The sequence below is a fragment of the Typopeltis vanoorti genome, chromosome 21 (genome assembly GCF_054136105.1).
Source record: "Typopeltis vanoorti isolate ZY-2024b chromosome 21, IOZ_Tvanoo_1.0, whole genome shotgun sequence".
In the NCBI taxonomy this organism is placed as follows: Eukaryota; Metazoa; Arthropoda; class Arachnida; order Uropygi; family Thelyphonidae; genus Typopeltis; species Typopeltis vanoorti.
In genome coordinates this window covers 4,387,511-4,404,645 of record NC_143569.1, presented here as the reverse complement: position 1 = coordinate 4,404,645, position 17,135 = coordinate 4,387,511, and the positions used below count along the sequence as shown (strand labels likewise).

Below are 17,135 nucleotides of genomic sequence, written 5' to 3'. Positions count from 1 at the left end.
ACTTCCATAAAAAAAAAACTTGTAATTTTTTCCTCAATTTCCATACTCATTAGTTACTGAATAATCGGCTCGTTCAAATAACCACACGAGACGGAAATGACCCACAGGGTGTCATTTGAGCATCCCTAGCACAGAGTGTAATTTTCAGACTAAAATGCCTTGACACAAACAAAATAGCTCTGTTGCACTGCAAATCAATTTTTGCATTTTCTTTATCAACACTGTTGATACATCACATATCACTGGAAAACCATGGTCTCTACAACAGAATTTTCTGGTTTCTGAATGATGTGTTTTATTCTAATACATCCCAATTCAGAAACATTATTAGTAAATGTGTTTTAGGTTTTTGGAGGTATTTGAGAGTTCTACCGTATTTTACAATCAGATAATGTCAAAGAGGAGAGAAGCATTTAAATGAAGCATAAAAATACGCATAATGCAGTTTAAAAGAAACGTAAAAATCAGACATCATTTGTAGTGATTTTGGTGAGCATATTGAACATATAAGAAAAACGAAAGGCCGTCTAAGAAATAAGTGAGTGATTGTATCTCAAAAATTAAAGTGTAAAAGAAGAAAGAAAAAAAAAACAATCAGCGAAGTCACTTTTTTTCGTTAAAATAAAATGTGCTGCAAGTAATGTGATTCTGCAGCTGCAACATAATGGTTTCTAGAATGTGTGGGTCATTTGTACACAGCCTCGAGTGTATTAAATTCTCCTGTAGGAAAGTGGGAAAAAAGAGAGAAAGCTGGTTTAGTTCCTTATGCTGCGACCATTAATGGAGTCGAATTACAGCTTCTGTAATGGGAATTGCAATCAAGTGCTCTTAACAACTTTCACCTCAAAGAAAATCATGTATAATAGTGTTCATTAATGCAGGCCATATTTTAAAAAGCTCCAAATACTCTCCTGCTGATGCCATAACAAGTTGCCAATGGTAATGCCAATTAAAAGTAAATTTGACTTAAGAGTGCACTTCATTCGCCCGTTCGAAAATGAAGTCAATCATTAAATCACTTCTAGCATTCATCTGAAATTGCTCAAACGATGACACGCTCTCAAGTATTGAAAACATTATTTTACACTCATTTTAACCAACACCAAGGAATTTTAATATGCTTTATCTGATCCACAAATTGCTGTGTTTAGATTTTTAAAATGATATCTTTATCTTTCCATTAAAAATCAAAATCTACAGAAAGGTCTCCAAGTAAGAAGGGTGAGCTTGCACAAGGCAATGAAATTCATCTAACAAATATAGAATTAGCTATTTCGTGGAAATGATTTGAACTAATCCGGCTATCATCAGGAATACAATAAAGTAATCTTAATCCAAGATTTAATGTGAGCAGAACAACTTTGTAACGAAAATCTTGTCGCGACAAAAACTACAAAACAATAAGAACACGAACCGAATTAAGGGCGATGAGGAATGACTCTAAATGACTCTAAACATTTTGACAACCTGGTTGGTGGCTCGTTTGGCTTTTCTGCTGAAGGTCATGAGTTCGAATTAGGTTGGGAACATAGATGTTTAAAAATCTATTTAAATCAAAGGCAATTTTTATGGTGCTGTTTATCAGAAGCCTGAAGTAGCTTCAAAAAATTATCTGGTCTATAGAGCAAGGCTGCATTATTTAACCTTTAATCTATCCATGGTACTAACGTACGATAGGTTTACAACTTTACTGGTGAGATGTACGTAAATAAAGCAAATGGCGTAGTGCCTGTTGCAGTTCTATCTTATCGTATTGGTTTAGGTTTAGCATTTTTATTCTTCTATTAATAGAGCGAAACAACACCTTTTAGCAGTACAGTAACGAGGGTATGAAACGCCTGTGGCAAGTGTTTAACTTGCGCCCCCTAACCCAAAAATGACAAAAATTTGAATGTAATAAGTTAAATGTTACTAAATGCAATATGTTAAATACCGACTATTAACCCCATCAAAATGAGTTGCAGTGTTTTGCAGAATTTGTGTGTCTAAAGCGGCGTATTGCCGAAATTTAAAAATACAAGATAAAATAGCGGACTTTTATTTTTATTTTTTTGCGTCCGTGGTGGGCGCCTCTTTCGCCACGCCCTCGTTACGGCACTGCCTTTTAGAGAGTTAATGAGAGATAATGTTTACAACGCGAAGGTGTTCTAATAAATTAACTGTTTTATTATTTGTATAGCAGTTATCCTACATGAAGTTTACTCCACTTCAGAAAAATGCACTTTATAAATATAGAAAAAAAATTAGACAAACGAGAAAAAAATTAACATAACAGGAAATTTTCAGTTCTATGTTTGCTATAAACTTGAACAGAAAATTTGTACTCAGTAAAGTCATATCGTGGACACATCCTTAAAAGGCATGGTAGTGTTGTTATAATAATATACGACAAAATCATGATGTGCAATTATAGTATAAAAAATTTTGAGCCTTCATTACACACCTTTAAAAATAAACATTGAATAGTAAGTTGATATCCTTCGATAAAATAATGTATGAAAATCCGCATCGTTTACATTTCTGTTCCTAGACTTATTTAACGCAGGTGGAAAATTTCCTGACCAAAGATGACTCTCAAGAAGTATGTTAATTAATAAAACGTATGTAAAGGGATGAATTTCTATAACATTTCTTATTAGTTAATAATTACTGTCATTTGTTATAATTGTGCGTGTTGGTTTATGTTCGCATACATAAAGCATTTGGTTTGATTCCATTCAATACTGTAAAATACTTAACATACAGAGTTGGATGTTATTACCCACTCAAGCTTTACAAGTGTTAGAAATAATGTTCAGGAATGTAGCAGGCAGAGCATCTACAAAGGACGTCTGTGTTTCTAGGTAGCACAGGGTTTTCATTCTCCAGTGTAAGAACACCATTTATTGGAGGCATCGAGTAGTTTGATGAAGTCCTGTATTTATGGCTAGACTATACGTTTACCTTTGTGTTTCATTGTCATAAATGATGTATTTTCGAGACTTGGTTCCCTGAAAGTAAATGTGATATTAGTCACCTAATATTAATAATTTCATATTTAAATATTCGTATCGATTTCGTAGTTCATGCAATTTTAGAGATGAATGTTTGTCCTTGTTTTTATGGCAACAACAGGTCAGATAGTACCTGTTGTTGCCAACTGGTACTATCTGTTGTTGTTGCCAAACCTATCTGAGTATAGAATGTTGCAAAGCAATGAACTTTATGTATGCGCTGTTGGCAGCAGAATATCGTCATTAAGGACTAAATGGTACGGTGCATCATCAATGGTTACGAGCTTGAAATTCTTCGGAATAGAGCTAAAACAACTTCTGCAGTTATCTGGATTATTAGAATTTCTAATATTTCGAATGTATTCTAATATTTATCAGAATTCATAACTGTGCTAGGTTAGTTGCAAAGTACTAAGTTAACAGTTATTATGGCGTCTTAGAAGTATAATGGAAATAATGATTGCTCAGGAAAGCAAAAGAAATTAGTTTTCTTTCCAATTCACTTTAAATGAAGGTATATTTGAATGACATTTTATATTGGCTTGTATTCAAATTTTACGGAGAACAAAAAACGGTCTTTCAATCTCGATATTTCCTCTGTTGCACTATCGAAGTGCGCACACACACACATTAGGGAGTCAAAGCAGTGCGTGTTTTTATTTTCTGTCTTTCATACCAGAGCCAAGCATTCCCTTAACAATCAGTGGTAGAACACTTTCGACAGCATAACGGAACGACCTGACGAAGCGAAACTGTTTCATACTCTCTTGAGAGAAGTGACCGAGTTCGGGCCAAATGTAACTCGTAAACCATTTTATGTATATCGAAACTTTTAAATTTCAATGCGAGATGAGTTTTCGTGTCTGCAAGCAAAACTCTCAGCATGTACTTTCTTGCTCCAAATTTTTAGTCTGCTGAAACCGATACACAGAAATGGGTAGCCCAAAAAAGTATAGTTCTGGAATAGTTAAGGATTAAGAAGTGAAACATTTTTTGAAAGAAAACTTCTGAAGAAAAATATTCTTTAATGTTATCTTAGGAAAACCCTGATAGGATCCTTTCAGATAATACCATTAAAACGACATGCTTTTATCTTCATTTTTTTTTCCCTTTAAATGTTAGAGAAAGCAGGTTCTGCCTCATGGAACCATGCAAAAATATTAATTTGTGGACGTTAAAATTGCATATGGTACACTTGCAAGCATTACCAATAGACCACAAAAATGGAAGGGGCGGGATTGGAGATTCCGAGCCTACATGGGAAAATCAATATTGTCTGTCTGGTTGGAATGCAGTGTTAATATCACACACGTATTCTTTTTCTTTGTTTTCTTCTTTTTTTTTTTTGATTCATAGCATTTAAAAAAAATCCATTTATAAAATTTCAGTTAAATCACTGTTCGCTTTGAAATATCATGCAACTCCTGTTTTTATGTATTCATTTTAAATGTCATTCCTATATTAGTGGTATTTGCACTTATACATGCATGTAATATGTTTAGATCCAGTAGCTTTTTTCCCCCCAAATAAACAACCCTTCAGCATTTCGGAAATACAGACAGAAAGAAATGTAATACAGAATCGGTCTGAACAAATAACTCACAACCGTTAGAGAATGCGAAAATTTATGGTACCATTGTGATTAAATTACTATAATAATTTAGTCACAGTAAATAACTATAGTAATTTACGTCCAAGTGACACTATAGTGTCACTTGGAAGTAAACGTTCATTTAAATAAAATTTCAGTTAAATTACCGTTCGCTTTGATTTGAAATATCATGCCACTCCTGTTTTTATGTATTTTATTACGGAATATGCATTATATATTACGTAGTATATTCCTATATTACGTCCAGGTGACACTGTAGTGTCACTTGGACGTAAAACTTAGGAAGTTTTACGTCCTAAGTTTTACGTCCAAAGCCTTGCTATATAAATCAGATCCAGCTAGATGACTAGAATATAGGAAATTCTTCCTTAAAAATCTAAATGCAATTTGAATATATAAATATTTACTGAACAATTTAAGTGAACAGTGCTGGTTCGCAGTAACAGCTAAATCTTATGTTGACATCCAATTCTAATGCTTTGGCTGCTTCTGTATGAACAGTATTATTATGAATAAACTGATATGTAAATAGCATGGGCATTTAGATATCGCTACTCTTAATTTACGAGGGTGGTCTGAAAAGTTCTCGGCCTGACAATGAAAAAACGAATTTAGAATTTCAAAATTATTTTTATTTTCCAACATAATCTCCCTTAAGTCTAATACATTTATTTCAGCTATGCTCCAGCGCAATTTATTCCGTCCCTGTAGTGGTTCTCAGTAAGATCTGCAAAATACCCTCTACAGCTGCAATCACTTCTTGATTCGAAGAAAAACGCTGACCAGCAAGGAAGAGTTTTAGATTTGGGAAGAGATAGAAGTCAGAGGGAGCCAAATATGGGGAATAGAGCGGATGTTAAAACAATTCGTAGTGCAGATCCCTTAATTTTCCCATTGCCAAAACACCTTTGTGAGCAGATGCATTTTCCTGATGAAAGATGATTTTTTTCTTCTGCAATCCGGGTCTTTTCTCACGAATTTTTTCGTCTAGTCTGGTTAAAAGATCGGAAAAATATTCCCTGGTTATTGTTTTACCCTTTTCAAGATAATTAATAAACAAATAAATGCCTTTAGCATCCCAAAACACCGATTCCCTGCCCTCTCCTGCTAATGGAACCGACTTTGTCTTTTGGCGCTGAACAACCGACTTCTGTCCACTGTTTGGATTCTGGTGTGTAATGGTGAATCCATGGCTCATCCATAATAATAAACTGACGCACAAAATCATTTTCATTCTTGTTAAAACGCTCCAAGCACTGTTCAGAGATTTTCATGCGAGTACGTTTTGGATCTGCTGTGAGCAAGCGCGACACCCATCTCGGTCAAAGCTTTTTCATTTGAAATTCTTCGTGCTTTAGAAATACCTAGTCTCAGCAATTTCGCACACTTTGACTCGCCGGTCATCCAATCCCATATCGTGCACTGATCAATGATTTCTGGTGTTGTTACACTTTTTGGACGTCCTACACGTGGATCATATTAAAGGCTGGTACGGCCACGTTTAAACTCGGCAGCTCATTTCTTAATTGTCGAAAAGGAAAGGAAAAGAGTGCTCAAAAACTTTTATGAACTTCGAATGAATTTCGTTTTTTCTTAAACCTTCTTTTACAAAGAATTTATAACGCACGATACTCAATTTTATTAATTTCAAGGGATACAGACAACACTTTTACTTCATACAGCTATATAAAACAAACTTGATAGATGACTTACAATTTCACATGGATCATTATGACAGATTTACCAACTTGGAAAAAAAAAACTCTTGCCTATAGCGTTGACATCTAAGGTCGAGGCCGAGAACCTTTCAGACCACCCTTGTACATCGCTGGAAAATGCAGTCAGTAGTCACTGCCCTTTCTTATAAAACAGGTGTTTGATCAGTCACTTTTCAAATGGTTTTCATTCGAACTAGATGATATTGTGAAACTGAAAGTAAAACTGACGTGTCATTAAACAATTTTTAAAAACATATTTTCCACTTTATTACCACTTTTGGCGGCAAGATCATCCGCTTTTCCATGAAGAGGTTGTTTTATGAATGTGAACAAGGTATGTTTTGTGAATGTCTCTAGATGACAGATGAATTCCATCGTCCTATACAAGAGTACCGTCCTTCTTAATGAATATTTTATTTTTCTGACTTCGAACTGAAACAGTGGGACATACTATAGTCATCACACATGTAGGACCAAAAGAGTTCTAGGCCCCGAACAATATCCTGTGCTATCCAAATCCATATCTGGGAATTCGAGAAGTCATTCAAGACCTACCAGAGAAGACTTACTGGGAGCATTCTCTGGTAAGTCTTGAATGCTCCCAGTGTTTCATTCAAGGCACGCAAAGAGAATCATCCGGAGAGAGTTATCTTGACATTCATCTGGAGAGAAAATTCACCTAACTCTGTTGACACCATACACCGTTAAAAGGCATAGTTGCAGAGGGGTAAATTTTAGGACAATATAGTATTATTCCTGAAGTAGCCGTAACCAAGTCTTAGTTGTTAGCATAGTAGACAGCTTTCTCATGATGGAGGTTGGTGAGCGGCCTCTCAGCATCCAATCCTTGTACGATAATAACGACTAACTCATCTGTTCTCTTTAATACAAGGCCGAACTTCCTTTATCCAATATTAATTCTCTAGTAGGATTTTCTGTTGCTGTTATTCAACCTGTTCTCTATAACCCTCACTATTTCATTTTATCTTCTGACACGTACTCCATGTGTGCGATAACAACATTGAGCAATATGAGCCAAAGTTTCTATAACTCTGACAGCCGGTTCCGCAGTTCTTTTCATCACTTCTTCCCAGAGTTTGACGAGCTCGAGTGGATAGAGCATTGATTCTTGTCCTAATTAAATCTACATTTCAAAACTAGACAGTAAGTCAGCTCCATCCTTGATCGATTGATGATGAGAGAGAACTTGCTTAGATTCTTGTAATGAAGCTCCTCCACCGTAGGTCGATAATTATCTTTAATGCATGAAGTCCTCGATGCAGTAAGTCATACTTTTGAAATGGAGATAGACATTTTCTGTAATCTGAATAGATGTAATATAGGTATTAACCATCGCAACGAGAGAATCCGAAGACCTCCATGGTTTCCATGCCACTGGAAACCATGGTAAAATGCTAGTCGCATATCGTGAGGGATATGAAACTGACCGAACTGTTACATTCATCTAGTATAGTATTGAGAGAAAGTTTACCTAGGACTGGCCTACGATTAAGTCTAGGAAGTAGGAAATAATTTAGAAAGCGCCTCTCTTATGGTATAAGTGGAGCTTTAGAGAGAGAAGAAAGCAAAGATACTAGAGAAGATGGTAAAGATGAAAGACCTGTCGGAGAGAAGAGAACACCAAGGTATCTCCACTTCTCCAGAACAGAGACAGATTACAAGGCCATGCCATGCAAGAAAAACTCAAACTTATCAATCTTCAATTTCTTATCTATTCCTGAGGAAACAAGAGAAAGTGTACTGACACTGGGGTTTAAGCCTCTAACTTGAAATAAATTGACTGCTTGGTTGTGGAGTTCCTGCAAGCTTTCTCTCGTAGAGCTATGAGTATCAAGTTATCAGCGAATGCCATGGCATTAACAGTGGTTGTGTCAAGAGACAGAAGAGGAGAGCGAAGAAGAAACTCATCAATGACACAATGGAAGAATACAGGAGAGGGGTCTTCTTGGCATACACCCATAAATGCTTTGTTGAAGTTCGATTTGGAGTCTTTGGTGATAGTAAAGGAATTGCAGAGTTAATATCTGATATGTAGGTGAGAAAAACTTCTAAACATCCTGAAACAGACAGACAGAGATGGAAGTATAGCTTGAAGGGATACATATCAAAGGCCTTTTCGAGGTCTAGGGAAGTCATAATCAGAGAACTAAGTTGACGTCGGGTTTAAAGGAGAAGATAGGAAAGAATTAAGATATTCTGAGCACAGCCATCCGCAGGGATGAAGGTTTTCTGCCCCTAAAATCATGTTGGATGTATGACTGCAAATGTTTGGCGAACATTTTATGCAAAAGATTTTAGAGAACAGGAGCATCTATAATTGGACGGTAGACAGATGCATCTTCCTTATTCGGAATGAACACTGTTCTTAACTCGTGCAGATACGATGGTAAACAGAAGTAGATGAATTAAATCTTTCAAGATAGGCAGGAGAACCAGTCGAATCGACGGACTTCATCAGTAAAGCGGTTTTGGTTCCTCAGGTGATAAACTAGTTGGAAATGATTTCATCAAAAGAAGATGGACGGAAACGTTCTGCTTCTGTAATGGATCTTATGTACCTGTGGTGTGGTATGGCGGTGGAGTAGAAAAGACATCCCTCCTAAAGCGGACAAACTCCTAGCATCTTACTTGGAGGAGGAGATGCTCCATCAAATATTAGAATGCTTGGATATTTATAGTACGCACAAATTCGAGACCCTTCGACACTTCTGCGCATGTCACAAAAACGAGAATCCATTCCGATAATAGGGTAATCAATCCGTCTTCTGGGATGAGTTTGTTTATTATCACAGGTCGGAAAATTTAGCTTTTCTTTTAAGAACATTTTAGTTTTTAAACTAGTACAGCGACAGACAAGAAAGCACGTGATTTCGCATGTTGGCGACCAATCCGTACATCCTTCATTTCTTTCTCCCCTACAGCATGAATCGACTATTCTTGGCAGAAAGTCAAGGGGGATCTCTGCAAAGGCTGGGCGTACTATACAAAGAAATTTTCTAAGTGCTAGTCGGATATTTGTACTTAAACTCGAGCTTCTTCGTGAAACAACAAACAATAGAAGTGAAATAAAAAAACAAAGTGTTCATTTTTGACAAAAAAATTCACTAGAATTTTTCTTTGAATATCATTCTAAGAATATTAATAACAAGAGGATATCGACTGTCATTATTTTAAATTGAATTCTGCTGGATACATTACGGATTTGGAGGGGGTGTTCCAAATCTGGGACTGTTGTGTTAGATTAAAATGAGTTGGAATGTGTAAGCTTTGTAAAAGTTCTAAATTCACTAATTTAGTACACCCTAATGCAAGGACAGTAATCAGATATTAGATATGACATTTATACATACTTCTCATATGGAGTCCACCATCGCACTCCAACACGAACGAATGCTCAGAAGATGCATTCTGTCAGAACAAATGCAAATTAATTTCTATCTATAAGCCTTTTGATCAACTGATTCAGTAGCATGGATTACTTTTCGGCAAAACAGATTTTCTGGTGATCCCAGAATAGTATGTTGAAAAAGTTACAATTTCTCCGCTCTTTTAAGCCAAACTTTTTTCAGGCTACAACAAATGTAGTGCCGTGATGTTTTCCTAACAGATAAAAACCATTATTGCTCTGAAGTCTCGTTACTATTTCCTTGCAGTACGAACAAAAAAGTGCCACAATTCTCTTTAGTGCAAACTACTCATGCCAAGAAGAGAACCAGAAAAGACCGATTCTTGACAGAGGAGGACAATTTGAACTTCACTTCGATATTCAGTGTGCTTTCTTTAAGTCCATTTCTTCAAGAGAAAGTAAGCAAAGTATGGCCGACACAAAACAGAAATTTAATTCATTAATATAGATATATTTATATTCGTTGCATTTTGCTTTTGGGGTAGGGTAACTAATGCTTCTCTGCGATAACTAATTCCGTCGAAGAAAGTAAGCTATTAAGCTATAATTAAAAGCAAACAGATTTACAAAATGAATTTCAGCAAAGACCGTCTTCTCTTTGTCTAGTGATAAATTGTCCAATTATATTCTGCTAGATAAGTATATATAAACTATTAACTCTGTCTCTTAACTTTGCATTAAGTTCCAAAAAGAGCTCAGTAAGATTCGAAGTTGATACCCAAAGCATTCGTCATTAACGCTCTCTATTGTTAACCAGGAATTCTAACAAAGGCGCCTACAGAAAACCCTAAAGCCGGATAATTCCTTACCGGATGATAAATGCATTAACTTCCCTTGTTGATAATCAACTAATAAGATATTCTGCGCTAACAGTCGCTAAATTGCTCTGCCATTATCTTTACAGCATATATGCGAAATGCTGCCTTTATTGGTTGTTCATTGCTCTTCCTGGCTACATCCTTTCTTTTGTCAATGGCACCAGCATTTTCCTCGCTAGTTCACGTAGTCACGCTCGTATAAAGAGGGACAGTTAGAGCTAGTCATCGTGATAATATATGCACGGTTATTTGAGAGTAGAATGTCCCCATTAACTAGACGTTGGAATAACGCGTTGTAAATCTACACCTACTTCAACTGTAGCACATCCTTTCAAGCAAATTTACTAGTTCGAATAGATTCCATGGTATTCAGTTATTTATTTATAAATTCCTTTCAGAGTATATAATGTTACAAGTTCTCATACATTATTTTAAAATTAATTAATCCATTTACTATATGGTGTTCAAACAAGACCATTGGAAACACTGTTTTCTCATTTAAATTTTAATTCATTTTATGAAGCATTATTCCATGAAATAACATTCTTTAGAAGATATTTTCAATATATTTTTAATGAAGAATACAAGATCCCCTGACAAAATCATCATAGATGGAATTCTTGTGCGCACGCTAATCGTTAATTCTGTACTTGATGGTGAACTCTTGATTTTGAGGGATTCTTAGTTTATTTTGATTATATTTAACCCTAGCTAGAGCCAGTTCAGTGTTAATGTCAAGCATAAGTCTACATCCGCTTACATTTTATTTGATCATTAAACATTTCATTTAATACAGTATTAAATTAATACTGTTTTAATGCAGTATAAAACATACAGTGGTTCAGAAATGTACTGATGAATTATTACATGACCTCCGTTGATCCAGCAAGATTCTGGATCCAAGGATGCCGGAAAATCTGTGTGTGTGTTTAGCCCTACACTCGAGAGGATGTAAAGCCTGTAGCAGATCAGTGAGGAAGTAGAAAAGTTAGGTAAAGGTCAAGATGCGAAATATATTCATAGTAATGTTAAAAATAGAATACTCAATTTGAAGGCATTAATTTCTGTTGACTTAAAACCAAAAATTAAGACAAAAATTTATATTGTGATAATGCTGAAGTTAGAAAAAGATTTATCACGAAGTTGCATACACAAATGAGCATACACAGCATATATAACAGATTACTCCAACATTATACAGAGGTTGTGTCAAGAGACAAAGAGTGATACTCTTAAGGTAAATATAACAACATAAAAAAGACGAAGGGAAAGTCTTGATACTGTCTCCATTTTTCACTATCATGACAGCTGCATGCATTATCTGGCGGCGTGCTGTGTGGGAACAAAATACAGCTGAAACGTGCTGCAGTCTCATTCTTAATTCTAACTGATATTATATGTATGCGTTTTATGTGAACGCATGTGTGCGCACTCGCGCTGCCGGACGTGCTCGAGTTTTCAGATATATAGCAAAAACAGTCGTTTTGAGAAGAAAATACTACTTTCTTTGCGCCAAGCGTGAACTGAGGTTTCAGTTTCAAATGATGACCTGAAAGGACTCCTCGAGTTGGTGAATAAAATCTAATCTGCAATTGGCCATTAATAAGTTCTATGAGTCTATAAAGGAAGCTTCCCCACACGCGCACACCAATTACAGAGCATTATTTCTTGTATGTACGATGCCTCTAGTTTACCAGTTCCATGATGGAACGTAGTGGGTTACTTAAATTCATTCTAGATAACCGGAGTGAATTCCAGAATAATGTATTCGTATGAGGCAATTTTGATGCTTATGTTAGACTATGTAGTTCCTCGGAAGGCAAAATTTGAAGTAGAAACAAAATTCAGCATATGAATTCGTTTTTTGTTTTATTCACTGACGTCTTCACTGAAGACCTCAGTAAATACAACAGAAAACTCGAGTCAAGGGCTATGCACTCTTGATATAAACGTCATGTAATGTGATTTACTATTGCCAATGGACACATTTGCAATCTAAACTAGGTCAATTTTTTTTTTTTTTTTTTTTAACAGTGTTCGTATCTCTGTTCAACTTGTAACAAGTAGAGAATTTTGATAATTTTCGTACTCTACAGAAATCGAGCAATATATCGATACACTAATGGAAATATGAATAAAACGGTTTGAATTTTCTAATTTCTCCATAAATGTTTATGCCATATATTTATGATTGCCGAGATTGTAATCGTTTAGAAGGAATAATTTGTGTACTAAGAAAACATCTAACAACCTTAATATAAATATGCATGATGTAGAAACCATAAAGGTTTATGGTATACTGATGGATGTACTGGCAAACTGATAACACTACTGTGGAATATAAAACTATATTAAACTCGGCGATTGGGTTCTAGCTAACACAGGCTGTAGTAAGAGGAAGGTAAACAACTCGGTAAGTCAAATATATCATATTTCGTAAGAAATAGACTAACTTTTGATACATCCTTAGGAATCTACTTCAGCAACATTTGAGACTATCATTCAGTATTACTGAGTGTCATTGCCACGTGGTGCCCATTCAAACTGCACTGATCATCATCAAATTGGGTTCATTTATAAGTTTTACAAATGAATAAAAATCTACCGCCTATCCTATGATGAACAGTCAGATGTAGATTATTATGTCGATTATATAATTACCGATACGTTAATGATAAATCTGAATACTACAAAACAAAAAATAAAAAAATATATAAAATTTTGTTCAATATGATAAGGATAATATGATAAAATTAAAAATGTGATAAGGATAAGAGAAAACTTTACTATAAGAACAGAAAGAAAGAAAGAATCTGCACAATCTAGTCTATTACAATGACTATAGAAATTTTGCTACAACCTTAAAGAAAAAATAAAATGTGAAAAAATTCTCCTATTTGAAGTCCGTTCTATAATCGGAGATTTTTAAAAAAGCCCACATGGTCATCTCAAATTGCAGTGATCTAACGACAGTGCTCAATGAAATAAACCTCCAGTTTACCAGTAACGGTAATTGTAACTTCCAAACTACAGGCACGGATGATATACCTATGCAAAGTGGACGAGGAAGTAATGAGTAAACAGTGTTTTTAAAAAAGAAAATATAGTAAATATTAGAAAAGTAAATATCTATTTCACTACGGGTAACCGATGTCGTAATCGCCCTTGATTATACACTTATACATTTATGTTTATTCTTTTAAATTACGTCTTGTAATATCATTCCATACCGTAAATGTTGTAATGTATTTGTACCATCCGTTATTGTAATTTTATCTCGTTTTGTAATGCAGTTACCTTTTACTGGGTTAAAGTTAATAATACCAGTGTACTGTAGTTTCAAATTGTAATTACTTATCTGGTATTTTATCTTCTCTTGTACTATGTGTGCATCTGTGCTATGTGTTAACGTTAATAAATTCACTTCAACATTTAATATGATGAGCCTACTTCGTTAAATTATTTCTAAAGCATTTTAAAATATGTTACATATGCTTTCTAGGTTCCACATACAGAATTGTAGATAAATTTATGAATATGTTGATTCGTATAAGCTATATGAATGAGGTACGTCATAACAGTCTACATACCATTGACGAGTTGACATCACAAGAGCAAAACCAAAGTCGGGTTTGCAAAAATCTCCCCAAATCATTTTATCACTCAATGCCATCATGAGGGTATGCAGAAATATCTAAATATCACATTTTTAATACGATATATACGCAGTCCAGTCAAAATATTTACCACCTTGTTACTTCTAGGTATCGCAGGTGATATATACATTATGAATAGCACAAAGCATTTATACCATCGTAGCTGATCAGGGTACACCTCTTAATGTGACAGTCTACCCAGATTTCATAATGGGTCGTGTGGCACGTTACCGATAAGCATTGTTCGCCGAATATGACAATGATGTCGAGGCATTGTGTATTCCTCAAAGAGCACTCGCTAACAGTACAGTAACGAGGGTATGAAGCGCCTGTGGCAAGTGTCTAACTTGCGCCCCCCAACCCAAAAATGACAAAAAATTTTCAAAAATGTAAATAAAACAAGTTAAATTTTACTAAATGCAATATGTTAAATACTTACTATTAACTCCATCAAAATGAGTTGCAGTGTGTTGGAATTTGTGTGTCTAAAGCGGCGTATTGCCGAAATTTAAAAATACAACATAAAATAGCGGACTTTTATATCTATTTATTTATTTTTAACGTTTTGTGCCCCGAAACCTAGTTGCGCTCGTGGCGGACGCCTCTTTCGTTACGGCACTGCTCACTAATCTGTCGGAAGCGTTCCTAACGACGTAGTACAGGATGTCCCCTGCAATGCTCAAAGTATTACAGAGTCCAGCCAGGCAGCGCAGAGGAAGTTCTGACAGCAAAAGTAAACTACTAATTATTAAGACGTCGTCATAATATTTTGACAAGATAGTGAATCCATTTTACTTATTGAAAGTTCTACAACCAGACCAAAGTTCTTCATCTAGATGAGGGGTTGGCAAGCTTTTTAGACCATCGACCCCTTCATGGAATCCTTGATCCCTCATGGATCCCCATCATGTTAAATAAATGAATAAATGTTATCAATAATAAATTTATCAATTTAAAATAATAATTCCTTCACCCTTTTACTTCATTACTGTTTCTCGATAAGAAATATTTCAAGAATTTAAAGAAAATACTTACAGAAATTTATAAAGAACATTAAAAATTTACTTACATTTTATTGATTTACTTAGAATAGTTAATGAGAAGGATGTGTTTAATGAATAGTATACAGTTGCCGTTGCATGTTTACTAGGTGTTACTCAAAATCGTTTTAGTGTTGACCCCTTTTGACCCTTAGACATTTATCGATCCCTTGGATAGCCACATCACCCACTTTGCTAACCCCTGATATAGATTGTACACTAATTAGAGTGAATGCGCGCTGGTTGATATACTTTAGTTTCTTAGGTATTTAAGTATATTTTATGACACTATGGTAGCCTGCGCTATGCTCGTGATCTTACAGGATATGAAAAAAAGAAGCAAGAGAATAGAAATTGGAAAATATAATCAAATTTCTCCTATTTTAGGGGCAATAATTTAAAGGTGTCATTAACATAAAATGTTTTAGAAACTCGAGTTCCAAGATAACAGTGATAGTATCGATTTACTTTACCGACATACTTATCATTGGATCGGAAGTGAACAAAAATAGAAAAGTATCCCACCGATAAGTAAATGCATAAATCGCTATGTATGAATTAAGAAACTGGACCTATCTTTTTAAATAACAATCTCATTATGTGAATTGCAGAACCCAGCAAAATCAAGATTTAAACTTATTCGATGTGACATGAAATTCTAATCTCACTACGATTTTCATCGAAATTCAATATCTCCCCCCCCCCCACACACACACAGACCTAAAATGCTAAAATCGGTTTTCTATGTAATTTCATTGTGATTACTAGATTGTGTTATTCTTCTTCTCCTTTCACTACGCGTTATTCCCGCTTCCTATGCAGGGTCCGCCGCTGGGGATATATTTTTTTGACTGCAGAGGCGTATGTTCACGGAGCCGGTTTGCCTGCCTGCCTGCGAGATGAAAAACGCCAGATAAACTGGCGGAAAAAACCCTACTGCCCGTGCCCAAGACCGGCTAACTTGGCTATGCCTGAGGAAAATCCTCAAGTTCCTCACGTCTTCGACGGGAATCGAACCTGGGACACTCCTTCCCCAGGCTAACCACGGGGACACTAGATTGTGTTATTGATTAATGATATATTTATCTATTTTATTATTTTTTGAATCTCAGTTAGCCTGTTTACTACGTTTGTTAAGGAGGTTTATTCATAGATTTTGTATAAAATTTATATATATATATAATTCATTGTTACTCGGTTGGAAATATTATTAAAAAGCTTTAATGACTGATACTGAGAGATAAAAAGATGACATGGTATATTTGAAAAAATACTACTAGTTTACTAGTTTCGTTGAATTGATCAACATCTTCAGGTATCACAATCAAAGAAATATATAAAGAATTACAGAGACTTAAAATTGCATTAACAGAACAAGTACAAACAGACAGTTTGAAAACTGTCTGTTTGTACTTGTTTGAAGCGTGTTTGAAAACAAACACTAAATGTTTACAAATACGCTGTCTTTTTGTACTTGTTCTGTTAATGCAATTTTAAGTCTCTGTAATTCTTTATATATTTATTTGATTGTGATACCTGAAGATGTTGATCTATTCAACGAAACTTGTTAACTAGTGGTATCTTTTTAAATATGCCATGTCATCTTTTTACCTCTCGGTAACAGTCATTAAGTTTTTTTGAATATATATATATATATATATATAGTGGTCTTTTCCATTTTCTCTCTGATTTATTTCTAAGAAGTCCATGAATTACATGAACTTTAATTGAAATCGATAAATATACGCGATTTTTCATTTCCTGATATAATATTCGCCATATTTTCATATCAAGAAGACGAAAAAGAGACTAAGTAAATGATTATGAACACCACAAGGGAATGAATGCATAGAACGATTAATATTTAAACA

At 35.0% G+C, this 17,135-nt stretch overlaps 1 protein-coding gene across 1 annotated transcript in view; it reads right to left on the bottom strand.

Annotated features, from left to right (window-relative positions):
• LOC150094600 (cell adhesion molecule Dscam1-like) overlaps positions 1-17,135 on the bottom strand; it is a 229,002-nt gene that overhangs the window by 39,342 nt on the left and 172,525 nt on the right. The gene's annotated exons all lie outside the window — the stretch shown is intronic.